At 47.3% G+C, this 17,097-nt stretch overlaps 1 protein-coding gene across 1 annotated transcript in view; it reads left to right on the top strand.

The window, feature by feature from the left end:
* The first annotated feature begins 14,746 nt into the window (after nt 1-14,746).
* TEX2 (testis expressed 2) overlaps nt 14,747-17,097 on the top strand; it is a 97,490-nt gene continuing 95,139 nt past the window's right edge. The window contains 1 exon segment of the mRNA XM_021678506.1: nt 14,747-14,843. The gene's annotated coding sequence lies outside the window, so the exon portion shown is untranslated.

The raw sequence follows: 17,097 nt of genomic DNA, 5'->3' as shown, positions 1-17,097 counted from the left end.
CACCTGAGGACATTTACATGAGGTCCCCAGGATTCCCCCTGTGCCCACAGACTGAAATGGACCTTGGATTAGAAGTCCCATGGCAGGGGGCGCCTGGGTGGCTCAGTCGTTAAGCATCTGTCTTCAGCTCAAGTCATGATCCCAGGGTCCTGGGATTGAGCCCCACATGGAGCTCCCTGCTTGGCGGGAAGCCTGCTTCTCCCTCTGCTTCTGCTGCTCCCACTGCTTGTACTCGCTCTCTCTGTCAAATAAATAAATAAATAATCTTTAAAAAAAAAAAAAAAAAGAAGTCCCATGGCAGAAAATTCAGCGTGACATTTATGCTGCGTATGGAGCTGTATATACCATTGTCAGCTTAATTCCACATCTATTTTTGTCTAAGTAGTTGCTGAGTTTGATCACAAGGTGGCGCTAACGGGCTTGGCGGACCACAGTTGCGGGCGGTTAGGCATTGAGGTCTTTAAAAAGAAACACTCGAGATTGCTCAGCTTCTTGACTGATTAAATCTTACATTTTTCCCCCTACTCTGCACTTTCCAGTTGGTGAGGGGGACCCCCACTCAATGATAAATTGTTATTTTAATATATTAACTCGGACCTTTTTTTTTACATGGTTGTGGCTATATGATAAGGTAATTGCTTAATCATTTTTAAACTTGATGTAATATTTTTCTGTTACTACAAGTTCTTCATAAACACATTTATTGCTGCACATTATACAGCGACCATATATTAAGGGCTCACTTGGAACCAGGCAAACATTAGCTGAATGTTTTATGCGCATTTTTATAGAGTCCTCTCCACAGTAGTGTCTACCCACTTAGGTGGACACTTATTACCCATATTTTATCTGCGAGTAGAAAGATGCTTAGCTGCCTTTCTCTAATCATAGTGCTATTTCATTGGGTTTTACTTAATGATTCACCTAGTGTGTCCATTTCATTTATTGCCAAATTTCATTATTTTAGATAAAGCTTCAGAAAACATCTTTATGCATAAAGCTTTTTCTGGATTCAGGAAATATTGCTGGAAGTGAACTTCTGACATCTAAACATTTGTAAGGCTCTTGATAAAGATACAGCACGAAATATGAGAAAATTTTCAGGAAAACTATCTCTGGCTGGATATTTTATGATATTAAAGAATTATTGTTCATTTTTCTAGGCGTGCTAATGGTATTGTGGTTCAAAGAGCCTTTCCTAGGGGCACCTGGCTGGCTCAGTCAGTGGAGCATGCGACTCTTGATCTCTGTGTCATGAGTTCCAGCCCCAGGTTGGGTGTAGAGATTACTTAAATAAATTAATCTTTAAAAAATAATAATAAAAAGTCTTTGCTAGAGAAGCATAGTGAAGTATTTACGAGTGAAATAATATCTAGAATTTACTAAAAAATAATCCGGTTGAGGGAGGAGTAGGGGATTAATAAAAACAAAAAATTAAGCATGTTTTGATCACTGATAAAACTCCATTATGGGTACACAGGTGTCAAATATGCTATTCTTTCCACTTTTGTTTATGTTTGAAAATTTCTATGATAAAAGGTTTAAAATATACCCATAAAAAAATCTTATAATCTATCAGAGAAGCCAGACCCATAATTCCTATTCTGCCTAATTCAGTGAGAAAGACAGGGAAAATAGGGTAGATTTCCAGAATAGTTTGCTCATCTCTCTCTCTCTCCCCATCAAGCAAGAGTTAAGGTCTCCCTAAAACCAAAACATATCAATCACTTTTGTTTTGCTAAAACTTTTCTTTATTTTTAATAGGATCATAGAGCTGGAAAGGGTCTTTGAGATCTGGTCCTCATTCTTCTAAACGACTGAGAATCCTCTTCTGAATTATAATCAATGCTCTATGACAATATTGTGCACCCACCTCCTAACCCTAGCTTGGGGCAGGCTTTAAGTTTCTGGAACTGTCCAGCGTCCCCTTCCTAGGGGGCAACCTCAGCTATCGTTCTAAATTTAAAAAGCAAAATGTTTTGTGTGTTCTGGACAAGGGTGAGCATTGAGCATTTGGAGACTCCCCAGGAGAGGTCCCAGCATCACAATGAAAGAGTTAGTTATCCCCTTTGTCACTCTGCTCGAACCCCTCCATGGTTTTACTCCTCTCCCTCCCTCCTGGCTCTTCTTCCTGGGGGCTGGCACCTTCTATCCACCCACCCACATTCTTGTCCCAGGATATGTGGGTTTCACCTGGCCAGCTCTTCCAGTGCGGGTCCGTCACCCAGAACTTGCTCAGTGCAGCTGGTCCCCAGGCGGTAGACCCGGAAAAGGAGGTTAGGAAAGACTGCGAACACCCCTCTCTAGGTCTTGTTTTTTCAGTCTTCAAGAGCCCTTATCAGTGGAATCTAAAGAAACAAAAACAACAGAACTCATAAATGCAAAGAACAGATTGGTGGTTTCTAGAGGCAGGGGTTAGGGGGTGGGTGAAATGGGTAAAGGAGGTCAGAAGGTATAAACTTCCACTTACAAAACAAATAAGTCTGAAAATTTTTAAAAATAAAAAATGAAAATTAAGTCAGTCCTGGGGATATACTGTACGCCATGGTGACTATAGTTAATAATCCTGTATTGCATATTTGAAAGTTGCCTAGACAGTAGATCTTAAAAGTTCCCATCACAAGAAAAAACCCTTTTTGTAACTATGTGTGGTGTTGGATGTTCATCAGTCTTACTGTGGTGATCATTTTGCAACAGACACAGAAATCGCATCAGTATATTGTACACCTGAAAATAATATAATGTTATATGTCAATTACATCTCCATTAAGAGAGGCAAGAAAAAAATACAACAGGTACTTAGTAAATATAAGATGCTTCAGCTTTTACTAGATGAGTAATTATAAATATGTTTCTTAATATTTGATATTTAATATTAGATATTCCGGGGGGGGGGAGAGTCCTTAAGGGGAACCAAAAGTTAGCATGCCCCCTCCCTCTTTTTTTCCCCCTGACTTGGCCAGGGAAACAGGAATTTCTACCTATCCTTATATATTCCATGTGATTTAGGAAATAAAATCCTTCAAGGGGAGAGAGTTCACTCTCTCAAACAGCACTACTCTGGTTTTTATTAGGTTTGGTGGATGTTGGATACAAAGTCATTGGTGTCATTACTCTCTTCCCGTCATACAGAGGAAGAATTTTTGTCCTTTTCCCCAGGCCTTGGCGACTCCATCCTATGCATTTAGAGTTTGCGCCTCTTTTCTCTCACAGGGCTGCTTTGTTCCCTCGATGGGACTTGTCAGGGTGAAGCTTCTGAGGCCTAGAAAGAATTGATGTCTGTCCCACCACCATGGAGTGAGAATGAAAACTCGGGCTCATCCCAGCAGCCTCTAGCCTAAAAATACCTTGACTGCAGGAACTTTGCCTGTCTGTCCTTCTGGTCAACAAGGCTGGAGGCAGCCAGGACCCTTCTAAGCTCTAGCTGGAGGAACACGTGTCTATAAGAGCCAAGGTGAGGGGAGCTGATGGACGTTTCCCCTGGCCTAATAGTCCCAGAGAGGGCCCTTCTTATGATGGCCTGGTCCTGCAGAAGGAGAGAGAGACAAGATCTGATCCCTGATCTCCTGGAGCTCACCATCCAGGGGCAGAGATGCTAGTAATGGTCAGTGTCACAGAGGGGACACACAGCAGCACCAGCTGGACCTAGACCACTCTGATTTACAACCCGGGGCCAAAGGAAACGGTCGCCAGGGTGACAGGGCTCAATTTCACCTTTAGAAAAGGAAGATTCTAGTAGAAGTGAAGAGGCCTTGAGAAGAAGGAGGTAGATATTGATGAAAAAGGTTGAACAAGTTGGGATTTGATATTGATAGATCTCTAGAAAGGGAGAAAAGGCAAGGAGGCTTCAAGTTGTTCCCTGGGCACTCCATCCGCATAAACACTAACCAGAATTGTAGCAGATACACAAATTCCATAGCCAAGCTCTTGAAAAGGTCACTGAGATATAATCACGGCTCCATGGGAGCCTTGAGGGATGCCAGCCAGGCCCCAGACTGTCATGTCCTTTAATGCTATGGCAAGCAGGTCCCCTCCATGGAGACTGCTGCCCGTCATGGGCACCTCCTCCCTGGCGCTCCACCCACAGACCAGATCCTTACAGATGAGGGCCAAATCTTCTTATCAGGCATTTTATTTTTTTGGCATCAAACTATTCTCTGTTGCCCAAACATTCCACCATTGGAACTACAGAATGGAAATGGAGAGGGGTGGAGAAAAGAAACACCAGCCATCCTATCACACTCCCTCATATCAATGTGTTAAAATTTCCATTTCCAGCCCGTGTGCCAGATGAAGAGAACAGGCCCGTGGGGACAGTGTTTGGTGGTCAGAGCAGACATCCCAGGGCCTGTCCTGGCCAACACCCCATTCTTACATTTCCCAGCACCAACGGACAGATCGACGCCCTGCCTGCTGGACAGGAAACAGACCACCAGAAATGTGTGTGTGACCTGACCTGGGTGGCCAAGATTGCTGTCTCCATCGCAGCCTGGCTTGGAGGGGATGTGAGAAACCAGACTAAGGGAGTGAATTTTGGATAAGGTGAAAGGTAGCCTGTAGACGTTTTGGAAAGGACTGAGTCAGGGTCAAGGAAGACAGAGAAGCGACCTGAGATTTGGCAGAGTACAGATACCAAGGATTTGACAAGCGTGTTTCAGGGGAGCCGTGGAGGCAGAAGCCTCAGGAGCAGGTTAAAGAGGATGATACAAGAGGAGGAGAATTTTTGAAGTTGTGCCGGAAAGGATGGCGGAGCGTGGGACCGCATGAGGGAGTCTTGGGCCAGAAAGAAGGGAGTTTTCAGAAGAGAGCTGCTAGGGCATGTTTGTGTGTTGGCGGGAATGATCTAGTAGAGGGGAAGAACCTGAATATGCCAGAGAAAGGGGGGGTGACTAGAACAGCAAACTCCTAGGAAGCCAGCGAGGTCAGCCTTCAAGAGGACCGAGGACAGGAAACAGAGAGTATGGGTGAAGGTACCACAGGTAGACTGTTGCGGAGAAGATTGTGGGCTTTCTGTCCCCCTGGGCCGGAGGAGATGAGGCCAGCAGCTAAGAGGGGGAAGGTGGTGGTGGGCATCGGCAGGGAGAGCAGTCAGCACTGTCCCAGAGAGCGGGAGCATGAACCCACTGGGGAAAGGCAGCGCTGCTGTCTGGCCTGGCATGCCCATGGGGGGTCTGCAAGGATGGATTTAAACTGGAAGCACTGAGTAAGCATGGAAGCAGAGTCCCTGTGAGTGCTGCTGCTGGCTCTGGGGAAGGAGAGAAGCGGACACATTGGAAAGTTTGGATGTGTCTGAACCAGGATGGACTGGATGTGGCCAGAAGAGGATGAAACCAAGAATAACTCATTGTTCTTTTTTTTTTTTTTTTTAAAGATTTATTTATTTATTTGAGACAGCGAGAATGAGAGAGAGTACATGAGGGGGGAGGGTCAGAGGGAGAAGCAGGCTCCCCGCCGAGCAGGGAGCCCCATGCGGGACTCGATCCAGGGACTCCAGGACCATGACCTGAGCCGAAGGCAGTCGCTTAACCAGCTGAGCCACCCAGGCGCCCAGAATAACTCATTGTTCTTTACTCAAGCAAGCGAGCTGGGGGGAGGGGGGGAGCATGGACTAAGATGGGGGTGGAAGGGGCCAAGAGCTGCATTTGAGGAATTTTAACATGAAATGACTATGAGGCATCCATGGAGACAAGCAGGCCAGTGGGGAAGCCTGGAGCCTAAGGGGGAGGATTTTCTCCTCTGCTCTGCTCCGCAGTGTGTGAGAACGATGCATGAGCTGGGTCTGGGTGTGTGGCATCACCGTCCTGACTTGCATGAAGAGGAGGAAAGTCTCCAGCACTAGACTACAAGCTCCTTGCAAGCAGGGCCTACATTTTATTCACTGATGCATCTCTAGCGCCTTTCAGAGCACCTAGAAGGCCACAAGTCTTAATCAATATTTTCTGTCGAGATAGATAAATTGCATCGTGGGCCCCTCTAGCCTCCAGAAACTGGGTGACTTTGGAAAGTCTGGGCTAAATACCTTCATAGCTTCACAAGAGAGGCCTTGCTAATTACAATGATGACAAGGATTTGGGGATGACTTATATAGTCAGGGAGGACCAATTGCTCTTCTGAATAATCACTTAAATGGGTCACACCATGATTGCTCAGAGTGACACAGGTGGCAAGGTGGATGTAGGGGTTAGGGTGGGGTGGGTGATCAGAAAATGGGAGGAAGGCAAGTTTAATTCCACCAGAGAGCTGGGTTTGCTTTGTGACCTCAGGCTAACTACTTGACTTCTCCCACACTTTTAATTGTTTGTTGTTGTTGTTTTTTTAATGGAAGTGATAGAGATCTACCATCCCAAATGGCCATAGGCACCACTAATAAAATTATGGCACCTCTGTGACAAACAAGGGAACCTGAAAAACCAGAAGCTGACAAGAGTTCTCAGAAGCAGAGACTTTGTCTCTGCTCTAGGAAACTTAGCCAGGTGCCTGGAATGTGTGTGCGCCACAGGAAGAAAGAAGAAGGAACTGTGTGGGGTGAGGAACAGAGATGCCGTGGACACCAGAGTCTTCCTACAATAGTAAAGTGACCACGTGGCAGGCAGCCTGGTAAACAGCCATAGAACAATAGACAGATGGAAACATGCAGAATGTAGGGCATGGAATGGTCTAACCTCTGGGATTTTATAGGAGACTGAAGCCCAACAAAGGGCATCCATTTTTTCACCAGGCATTTCTCAAGAGCCAATTATGTACCAAGTGCTGGGCCAGTGTTTTGGTTAAATATTGCTGCACAACACATCACCCCAAAACTCAGAGGCTTAAAACAATAGTCATTTTATTATTTCTCACACATCTGTGGGTCAACTGACCTCAGCTGTGTGGTTCTTTTGCTCCATCGGGTGATGGCTGAGGCTCCAAGTTATTTGGGGTGAGACTCAGCTAGAACCTTCAAGATGGCTCACTTGCAGAGACGGCAGTCGGTGCCGACCTTTGACTGGGAGATTACCTGGGTCTTTCACCTGGCATGCCTCGGTTCTCTTCTGTATGGTTTCTCCACCTGGCTTGGGCTTCTCAAAGCGTGGTGACTGATTTCCAAGAGCCAGGGAAGTGGAAGCCGTCAGTCCCCTTAATGCCCAGGCTCAGAAGTCCTGGAATTCCACTTCTGCTGCATTCTATTGGGTGAAACCCAGTCATAGTGTGTGTATTAGTTACCTCCTGCTGCATAACAAATAATTCTAAAACTTAGTGGTTTAAAATGATGATAAATATTTATTTCTCTCAGCTTCTGTGGGTTAGTTAGGAAATATGGAGCAGTTTTGCTGGGCAGTTCTAACTTGGGGTATCTCATGAGATTGCAGTCAAAATGTCAACTGGAGCTGTGCTCATCTGAAGGCTTGACTGGGACTGGAGGATCCATTTCCAAGATGGCTCACTCACTGAGTTGGCAAATTTGGGCTTGCTCTTGGCAAGAGGACTCTCTTCTTCTGGATGGGCCTCCCCACACCCTGCGTGAATATTCTTGTGACGTGGTGGCTGGCTTCCCCAGAGTGAGTGATCCAAAACACCAAGGCAGCCCTTTACAAGCTAGCTTCAAAGGCAGACTTCATCACCTCTGCATGCTTTTTTGTCACATAAACCACCCCTGATTTGCAGTGGGAGGAGACCATGAAAGGACACAAATGACCAGGAAGTGAGGCTCACTGGGACCATCTTGGAGGCTGGCTATCACACAAGGTTAGCCCAAGATTCCAACGGGTGGAGAAATAGACTCTACCTCTGGATGAGGGGAATGACCAAGACTTCGTGACCATCTTTACTCCTCCAGAGCCAGGCCCTGGGGACTTAGCAGAGGACCAGACATAAGAGCTTTGTGCTTACAGGACTTACAGTCTAGACCACAGTCTAGCTCCTACAGTCCAGGACCACACAGAAAACTAGTGCCAAAGAATGGATGTGTCGATCATTTTCCTTATACAGATGGCAAGCCTGAGGCTGAAAAAAAAAAGCCAGTAATATGCCCAAAGTCATATAATAAGTGGCAGAGCTGAGATTAACACTCAGACCTTTCTGACCCCAAGCCAAGCCCTTCTTTCCCTTATCCTGTACTGCTGCTCATTATATTACAATGTTAAATTTTAAATAGGGAATACAATATTGTATGTAGTATAAAATAACAGCTATGTAAATCAAACTATGCTTTTAAAAAGAACAGAAGGATGGGGCGCCTGGGTGGCTCAGTCGGTTAAGTGACTGCCTTCGGCTCAGGTCATGATCCTGGAGTCCCGGGATCGAGTCCCGCATCGGGCTCCCTGCTCAGCGGGGAGTCTGCTTCTCCCTCTGACCCTCCTCCCTCTCGTGCTCTCTGTCTCTCATTCTCTCTCTCGCAAATAAATGAATAAAATCTTAAAAAAAAAAAAAAAAGAACAGAAGGAAATATAAACAAAATATCGACAGTTTCTAATAAGTGGTAAGACAATGAGTGAGGGAATTTTTTTCTTCCTTCTTCTAGGTTTCTGTTGTTTTTTTTTTTAATACTCTAAACTGAACTTCTATCACTTTCATAATAGAAAACCCCAAACCATTTCCTGCCGTGGTGGATCACACAGGCCCAGGAGGAGAGAGGGGTGCTGGGGGATTGGAGGGGGAGCAGGGGGTAGAGGGTGAAGAAGGAGCCCTTCACCTGTGGATTTTGGTTCTTCCTCTGCTCTGTGGCTCTTAATTAGCTCACCTGTGCAGACAAAGCTGAGCCCTCCACTGAGGTGTGGGAGGAAGAACCTCGTCCTAAAGAAGATCTGTGCTTCCCACTCTCCAGGAACAGGCAGGGCAAAGGAAAGTAGAGGGCTGATGTTTCTCCTTCTTAATGGGATATATCTATAATGCTGTTTTCTGGTCCAAGATCAAGGTGACTTCCCCTCAAATGTGAGCTTACATATGACAGAATATTTGATATTTATGCTTTCCTGGAAACTCCAAGATAGGTAGTCACTGTAGTTAAAACTAGTTGTTTCAAGTATTAAGTCCTTTTTTTTGTTTCCTGCGACCATGTGATCTCTTCTTTCACCTTTATGTTTGAGGCTTAAGCATGTCACTCCATTGTCTTCTTCCATGGCCAGAGTGTGTTTTCCCTAGAGTGAAAAACAACAGCTTCCATTAATTGAGCACCTATTACGGAAAGATGGTATATTAAGCACTTATGCACCCATTTACTCATTACAATAGTATATGATGTGGGTATCTCAATTTACAGATGAGAAAACAAGGGCTCAAGGAAATTCAATATCTTCTCCAAGGCCACATGGCTCAGAAATGACAAAGGCGAAACCTGAGCCTAGGTCCAAATGGCCCCCAAAGCCAGTCGCCTAATGCTGATTCCCTAAAAAGAACATTGTAACATGAAAAGACATTTGAAAGTTTATATACTGATATCCCAAGATGGCAGTTTGGTGGGGATTGTACAAGGTTCTCTTTTTGAAAATGGACTTTGTATCAGGAACGTCTTAAGCACCACTTGAGAACGTCCAGCCCCGGCTGCAGTGGCCAGTTCCATGGCTATACTCCTACCAGCTTCCCAAATATTTCCTTTGCCTAAGCACTCCCTCAAATACAGACCATCCTTGTCTTCTGAATTGCAGAGGTGTTGAGTAGAATAGATATGTGGAAACGGCCAGGACTAACAAGTCCACTTTCATTTCAATTCTATTTAACAACCTGGTCAGGAGCTAACATTTCCCACTGACTCATGGGAAATATACCAGAGTATATAAATATATAATATATAAATCTCCTTTTCAAGATTTAAAAACCAAAACCAAAAAGCCCAACCTTCCCCTATGTTTGGGTGGATGTATATGTCGTTAAATGGCCAGCTGAGCCCTCCCATTTCTGCTACTTAGGGGGTGAGCTACCCTGGTGGGGACGAGAGATGCAGGGCTGGGGCTACCCGTGTGGGCTGCACTCCTGACCCTCTCATCCCTGGAGTTAGAACTGTGCTCCAGGGTGATTCTGGACAAGCTGGAGATTGAATTTCCCATGCTGCCGTGGGGCAGTGGACCTGGTGGTTGGAAGGGAGCAAGGATGGTGGGTGACATCAAGGTTATCGGGAAAGCAGGGGTGTAACTATTGCATTGTGTTTCTGTGGCCACACCTGACCTTGTCATCACTCAGAATCATTCTTCTGTGAAAACCTTGCCTCAACCATCCCACTCCAAATGAAAGCAAAGCTGGTTCTTCTCATCTCTCCTGCCGCCACGTATTTCCCCCTGCCTATCTCCTCCTCTTTGGATTTCCTTCTATCTCCATCCAACACAGAACCCAGGACCCACCACTTCAAACCCCCTGTTGTCAGTATCTGAGCTGTTTTGTTTTCTTTTTTTAAAAAGATTTTAGTTATTTATTTGACGGGGCGGAGGGGGAGAGAGAGAGCACAAGCAGGGGGAGCGTCAGGCAGAGGGAGAAGCAGGCTCCCCGCTGGGCAGGGAGCCCGATGTGGGACTCGATCCCAGGACCCCGGGATCATGACCTGAGCCCAAGGCAGACACTTAACTGACTGAGCCACCCAGGTGTCCCCAAGCTGTTTTGTTTTCCTCCTGTTCCTGACCCTGTAAATTCATGACTCTGGATTCTCCACACCTGGAACTGCCTAGCCCTCGGCAGTCCCAGGGCCACCTCAAGGGCACGGGCCCGTGGGGCTGCCCCGAATTCTCCTTCTCAATCTGGCAGCTCCCTCTTTCATTCCTCTCAGAGGCTTTTCCAGTTCTTCACTGTTTCCTTCAAAACCCTGTTGTCACCTCCCACCTACTCTCAAGAGATGACTTTGCTTCTCACTTTAGAGCTAAAAAAATAGAAGCCAGCAGGCAGGAATTTCCTCAACTTCCTGCCTTCCACCTATGAATGAAGCTGCACCCACACCCATTCTTAGCTGCATGGGGCTTACTGCAGTGGAAGAGCGGACCCCTCTTCCTGCCGCAGGACTGCTCCCTTTCCCTGTGGGCCTCCTGCGACCCTGTCCCGTGGGTCCTCTTTGCCCAACCTCTTCATTCTCTTTTCTTAGCTCTTCTCTTCAGCCCAGCTCTGGGGGTCCTCTGCATTTCTAGGCCTACCTACACTGCTTTGGTCAGTAACCCAATAACCAGTCTAATTTCCAAATCCCAAGATTCACTGTTCAGACCACCTCCAACTTGAACCTTCTGAGGCTATGTTGCTATAGACCACTTCTTCCTTCTCCAGTACCTTCTCCCTTGGCTTTGGTGACAACACTCTTTCTTGGGTTTTTATCGCCTTTCTGGTTTCTCTTTTGAATAGCCCTTGTCTGGCCACCCCTAAAACCTCATCTGTTCCCCATGGGTTATTAGTGTTTATTCTGTGCACTGTAACTCCTGAGCTTACATTCGAGGAAGCCTATCATGATCAATCAACTTGCTGATCTTTCTCTACTAGATCTAGTGCCCAAATTCTACCTCTTTTTTTTTTTTACACTTTTTTATAGTTACCTTTGTCTCCGTCCCCAGTGTTTAGTATACCACCTGGTACTTACTGAGCTCTCCGTGATTGCTCATTAATAGCACAATTTGCGGCACAATGGATCCCTAGCCTTTGTTAGGTATACAAGTGGATCGACTTTTTTGTTTTTGTATACGTCGCAACCATTTCTCCCTTCAAAAGTGCAATGTAGCATCAAAACATTGAATTAATGGGGCGCCTGGGTGGCTCAGATGGCTAAGCGTCTGCCTTCGGCTCAGGTCATGATCCCAGAGTCCTGGGATCGAGTCCCACATCGGGCTCCTGGCTCAGCGGGGAGCCTGCTTCTCCTTCTCCCTCTCTCTCTGCTCATGCTCTCTCTCTCTGTGTGTCTCAAATGAATAAATAAAATCTTAAAAAAAACAACAACAAAAACCCACATTGAATTAAAACTCTTAAAGCATTTTTGTTTGTTTAGAGTTTCAAGAGAAAATAGGGATTATCTTGAAACATCATAATGGGGAATAATTCAAGTATACCAGAACCTAGGTAGGCTTAAGCTGCAGTCCGGGTTGTGAGAGAGATTAGGTTGATGGCTGGGGACAAAGCGGGGGGGGCAGATGTCAGAATAATATAATAACTTGGGCTTGAATTTCTATGACTTCTATTGTAGGTACAAAAATATATTTTACTTTGTACATGATGTACATTAGAGCAACTATTTGGGGGACAGAGTAAGGAATCTTGCTTGATATCTGAATTTAGCATTACAATCCCTGAACTTTGTCACAGGTCACCATAATGAGTACAGATGCCAAACTCTAAAATGACTCTTCATTTACAAGTTCAAAGTCCATGTAGATTCATATATATGTTCTTTATTTGACTGGATTTTCATACCAGCCCAAGGAGGCAGAATTTGTTATTATCCCATTTTATAGATGAGCAATCCAAGGATCAAAGAGACTTAATTATGTAAGTTGTTCAAAGTCAAACAGATGTAAGTTAGAGCAATGAAACTTCAACTCCAAGGCGGTGCTTCTATATCACACTGTCTTTTGGGGAAGATTAGTGATATTTGCTTCTTTTTGCCTTTTGAAGTTATCCATCCTGTTTCTGGCAGCAACAAAGGGCATTTTGGCAGGCACTGGAGTAGGAGGATCCTGGTCATTAGGGTCATGAATGCTGGCTCTTTCTTTAGCTAGTCTTGTGATCTTGCACGCATCAGCAATCCTCTCTGGGCTTCAGTTTCTGCATCCATAAAATGGGGAAAATAGCAATGCGATCTACCACACAGGATTATTGTAAGGTTTCAATGAATTAATATGTGCAAAGGCCTCGACATAGTAAGGCGCATAGTAGCCTCCTAATAGGTAGGAAGTGTTAGATTATTCTGTTATTATATATTCATGTATTTTTCAAAGCATCCAAATTCCTCACTTTTCAAAAAGAAGGGATCCTTCTTAGTGTTCCTGCTGGATCTTATTGGCCTCTAGTTTGAGGTCAGATTGATAAGGTATTAATTAATCTAATATTTATGTAGGGCTTGGAATGGGCACAGAGTGGGGTGGGCACTCTGAGATGCACCTTGCCAACTTCCAAGGACCCTTGCAGCAGTGCAGTTTCAGGGCCTACCCCTCCCCAACCCCCCACCGAGGAGGGTAGTTTAAGATGTGGCCAGAAAGAGTCTGGGGCTATTTCTCAACTGATAATTGCCCTTGTTGCACATTTCCAGATATCCATGAATGGAGCCCTCTCCTGTTGAGACAAGAGTTCCTCTTCCTTTGGGAATGCCAAGAGGATACATGGTAATACCAAGGAAGTGATATCAGCAACCCAGAGTCTTAACACTGACTGACAAGGCTGATCAATGTGTGTGTGGAGCTGTCCCTGGCAAACACATCATCCAGCAGATATTACAGCAAAATATGGGGTGTTCTGTGGAGGCCATTTGCTCCTCATAGGAGGGGTCCAGGTGGACGGGGCTGACCTTGAAATTGAAGGCAGTAACTTCTGGGTCAGATGTGTATCTGGGATACTGGGGATGAGGAGAAGAATGTGCCTGGGAGGGTGGGCAGGGCTCAATTCACTGGAAGGAAGCTCCAGAGGGGCAAGGCACCCTCCTGGGCTTATGACTGGGTCTGGGTGTGTTTGCCGTTAAGATATTTCAGCACTGGGCGCCTGGGTGGCTCAGTTGGTTAAGCGACTGCCCTCGGCTCAGGTCATGATCCTGGAGTCCCAGGATCGAGTCCCGCATAGGGCTCCCTGCTCGGCAGGGAGTCTGCTTCTCCCTCTGACCCTCCCGACCCTCCCCCCTCTCGTGCTCTCTCTCTCTCATTCTCTCTCTCAAATAAATAAATAAAATCTTAAAAAAAAAAAAAAGATATTTCAGCACTGTCTCACCAGTCAGAGAACAAGACTGGTTTGTTGCTTCATCCCAGTCCAGTTCCCTTCAAATTCAGTTCTTAGCATGACCCACTCAGGGAACTGCTCTGAGTTTCTTAGTAGGTGACCTCCAGCCCAGCTGGAAAGTCTCCCAGCCATATTACTGATCTTGAGGATAAAAAAGAGTTTAGCTTTATTTTTGACAGTTTAAATTTGAATTTCATCACTATGATGGACTCGAAACATGCACCCGAGCCTGTGTGGATCTTGTTTGTACCACCTACATTAGATTATCTTGGGGGAGGGATGCCGAAAAATGCGTATTTTCCCCAGTCCCATTCCAGAAGTGGGGAATTAGAGACTCAGGAGGGACCTAGAGATCTTATTGTTAAAATCCGCCAGGGTGAGACTGAGAATGTGCCTTTTTAAGTGAATTTCTGGGATTGGACGGGAGGCATGAGGGCCTTCTAAAATCCAAATTTGAGTAAATATGCCCCGCGTGGGACCCCTGGTTCTCGTAGCCTCAGTTTCTCCCTCCGACCGGGGCAGGTTCTGTCTCCACTTGTTTGCTAGGCTGCAGGAAGAGGAAATTAGTAAGTGCAAAGAACTGAAGAAAGCGCGGCAGCCGGGCTGGGAGAGAAGAGAAGCTCTTACCCCTCCCATCCGGACTCGTCCAGGTAACCCTGCCACCGCCCCTCTCTAGCCCCTTGGGCGGCGGCCCCTTTAACAGACCTGACCAATCGCGCGCCCATTTCCGTGGCCGCTCCCCGGCGCGCGGGTAGGGGCTGGATTGGCCGGGCCTGGCGCGCGGCCTGCTCCGCCCCTGCCGCCCTCTGGTTGGCGGCGGTGGCCGCGGGCGCGGGGCGGGTCCGCCGGCGGGGCGGGGCGGCCGGTGCCCGGGGGCGGGCAGGCGGCAGGACAGCGGCCGGAGCCCGAGCCCAAGCCCGAGCTGTAGCGGCCGCGGAGCACGGGCGCCGGCGCAGTACAATGAAGGAGCCAGCGGAGCCGGGGTGAGCGCGACCGGGGCCGGGCGGTGGAAGGAGCGCCCGCGGAGAAGGCCCGGGCTGGGGGCGGCCCGACGCCGCTGGGTCCCGGCTGTGTCGGGGGCTGGCGGCCGTTGGTGAGGCGGGGATCGGGGCCCCCTCAGGGCTCCGCCCCGCTGTCACGGCCTGGTGTTGACGGGGACGCCCACACGCGACGCCCCCGGGCGAACACCTTTTTCCTTTGGGGTCGGGTGTGGCGGTTTGGGCTTGACCCGGACCGGAGGCGCCGGCCAGCCCGTCCCCCGCCCCCCCCCCCAGCCTGCCGTCCTCGGGCTCCGGGCTCCCGGCTCGGCCCGGGCCAGGGAGGGCAGTCCACACGCAAACTAAGGGAAAACAGCTTGTAATTTTATGAATGGGGCCCCGGATTCCTGCCGCCCCCCTCGCCCACGTCACGAAATGCTTGCAAGTCGAGAACCGCGGTTACTTTTACGCTGATCTGTCAGGGGCTGACTGCGCTCGGGTTGTTTTTCTCCCAACTCCTGGAAATCGCGGGTGGCCGTGGGGCGGTTTGCGTGCCTTAGACAGGAGGCGGCGGCGTGCCGAGAGCCGGGGGATCGGAAGGTTAACAAGTGACATTGGGCTGAGGCCTAACGCCAGGTGCCCTGCCCGGGAGCGCGGGTGTGACGGTGGAGGCTGTGGCTGTTGGCCGCTGGCTAGCACGCCAGCGAAACCCAGGGACCGCGAGAAGGAACGCACAGCGACTCCAGTTGCACCATGCACGCTGCCCAAATTGCACGGCCGACGCGGGAGTTGGTGCAGGGGAGTTTTCCCCTTTTTCGAAAACGGTTTTTGGAAAACTTAGCCCCTCAGTGGGTTGATAGTTACTTAACGGTTGTTATGGTTACGGGGCATCAAATGTAAGGGCAAAGTCTGTTTCCACCCTCGCTCTTTCTCCAAAGCTATGAAGTACTTTGTCACTACGTTTTACAGACACTGTACTGGGAGGACATACTTTTTTAGAGTTGAAGGGAAAGCGTGGGCTCCTTGAAGGCAGGGGTGGTACCATATTCCTGTTTGAAGTCCATCGTGGCTGGTCTGCACAAGAATTGAAAGGAACCAGCCTTCTGCATGTTTTGATGATCCTCATCAAAGGATTTAAAGGAGTCCTTTCAGGAGCCAGATGTAAGCTAGAAGGAAAACAATGAGTGACTTTTATATGGAAACCAATAAGGAAAAACAGAGGGGCAAATGATCCTTGAACTCCAGGGTAAGGGGGTATTTGAGGAGTCTAGGTTTGACAGTTTAGAACTAGGTGACGCCTTGAAGCTTATCTCATAGGAGGTATTGGAAGAGTGAAACGGCCATTGCTGTTAGCTCTTCTTAACCCTTAAGCTATTTTGGTATTTCAGATTCTTCCAAGAATGGGTAGTTGGTCTAAACTTATGGAAAACATGTAAGCCTCCTGAGGGTACCGAGTGGGTTTTTTGCCAGACAGTTTCTTTCACACAGGCCTCTCCAGGAGTGTCAGTGAAGGCCTCCAGTCGGCGTGTGGAGGGCTCTGGGTGAACTGAGCTTGGCCTGCCCATTTATCTGCAGGAAGAGGTGCTGTGCCTGAGGGAAAGAGATTAACAACCCGATTCAAGTCAGAGGATGGTAGTAATGGAGACAACCAACAAGTAACCCAGGGGCTGGGACAGAGGGAGTGAGTGAGGGGAAGTGCAGGAGTTTGCTTGGGCTGAGTTTCTGGGGCTGGGAGGTTTGAAGAGAGTAGACTGCCCTCCTGTGAGAGGGTTGGAGATACCACATATACCAAACGTATTGTTTGTTCATTAGAGATTATGTTTTTAGAATACTTCTGGAAAAGCAGCAGAAGAGATTAGGCTTTCAGGTAGAATAAAGGTACAGGATGTTTTGGAGTTTTCGTTTAAAAGAAATTGCATGTAGTTGAAAAATATTCATTCACCTAATTTTTATTGAGTCAGTAGTGTGCCAGAAACTGCAAGGCATTGTGGGTTGTGGTGGAAAAAAACTAAAACAGGTGGAGGGTTTGTTTCTACTTACCATATGATTCGCCTTCCCTCCAAGTCAAAAGCTCTCTTCTGAGGATGTTCTCAAATCCTTGAGGAAAGAAAGGGGAGAAATGCACAGAATATTACTTAATGTAAGAACAAAACAGAACAATGGGAAATTCTTCCCACCGTAGTTCACTTTTGGTGTCAAACTGAAACTTTAAAGAGTGGTTTTCTGCGTCAGGTTTGGTGTAAGATTATCTGCATCCTCA

The sequence above is a fragment of the Neomonachus schauinslandi genome, chromosome 15 (assembly GCF_002201575.2).
Source record: "Neomonachus schauinslandi chromosome 15, ASM220157v2, whole genome shotgun sequence".
Taxonomy (NCBI): domain Eukaryota; kingdom Metazoa; phylum Chordata; class Mammalia; order Carnivora; family Phocidae; genus Neomonachus; species Neomonachus schauinslandi.
This window is presented reverse-complemented; position numbering and strand designations above follow the sequence as displayed.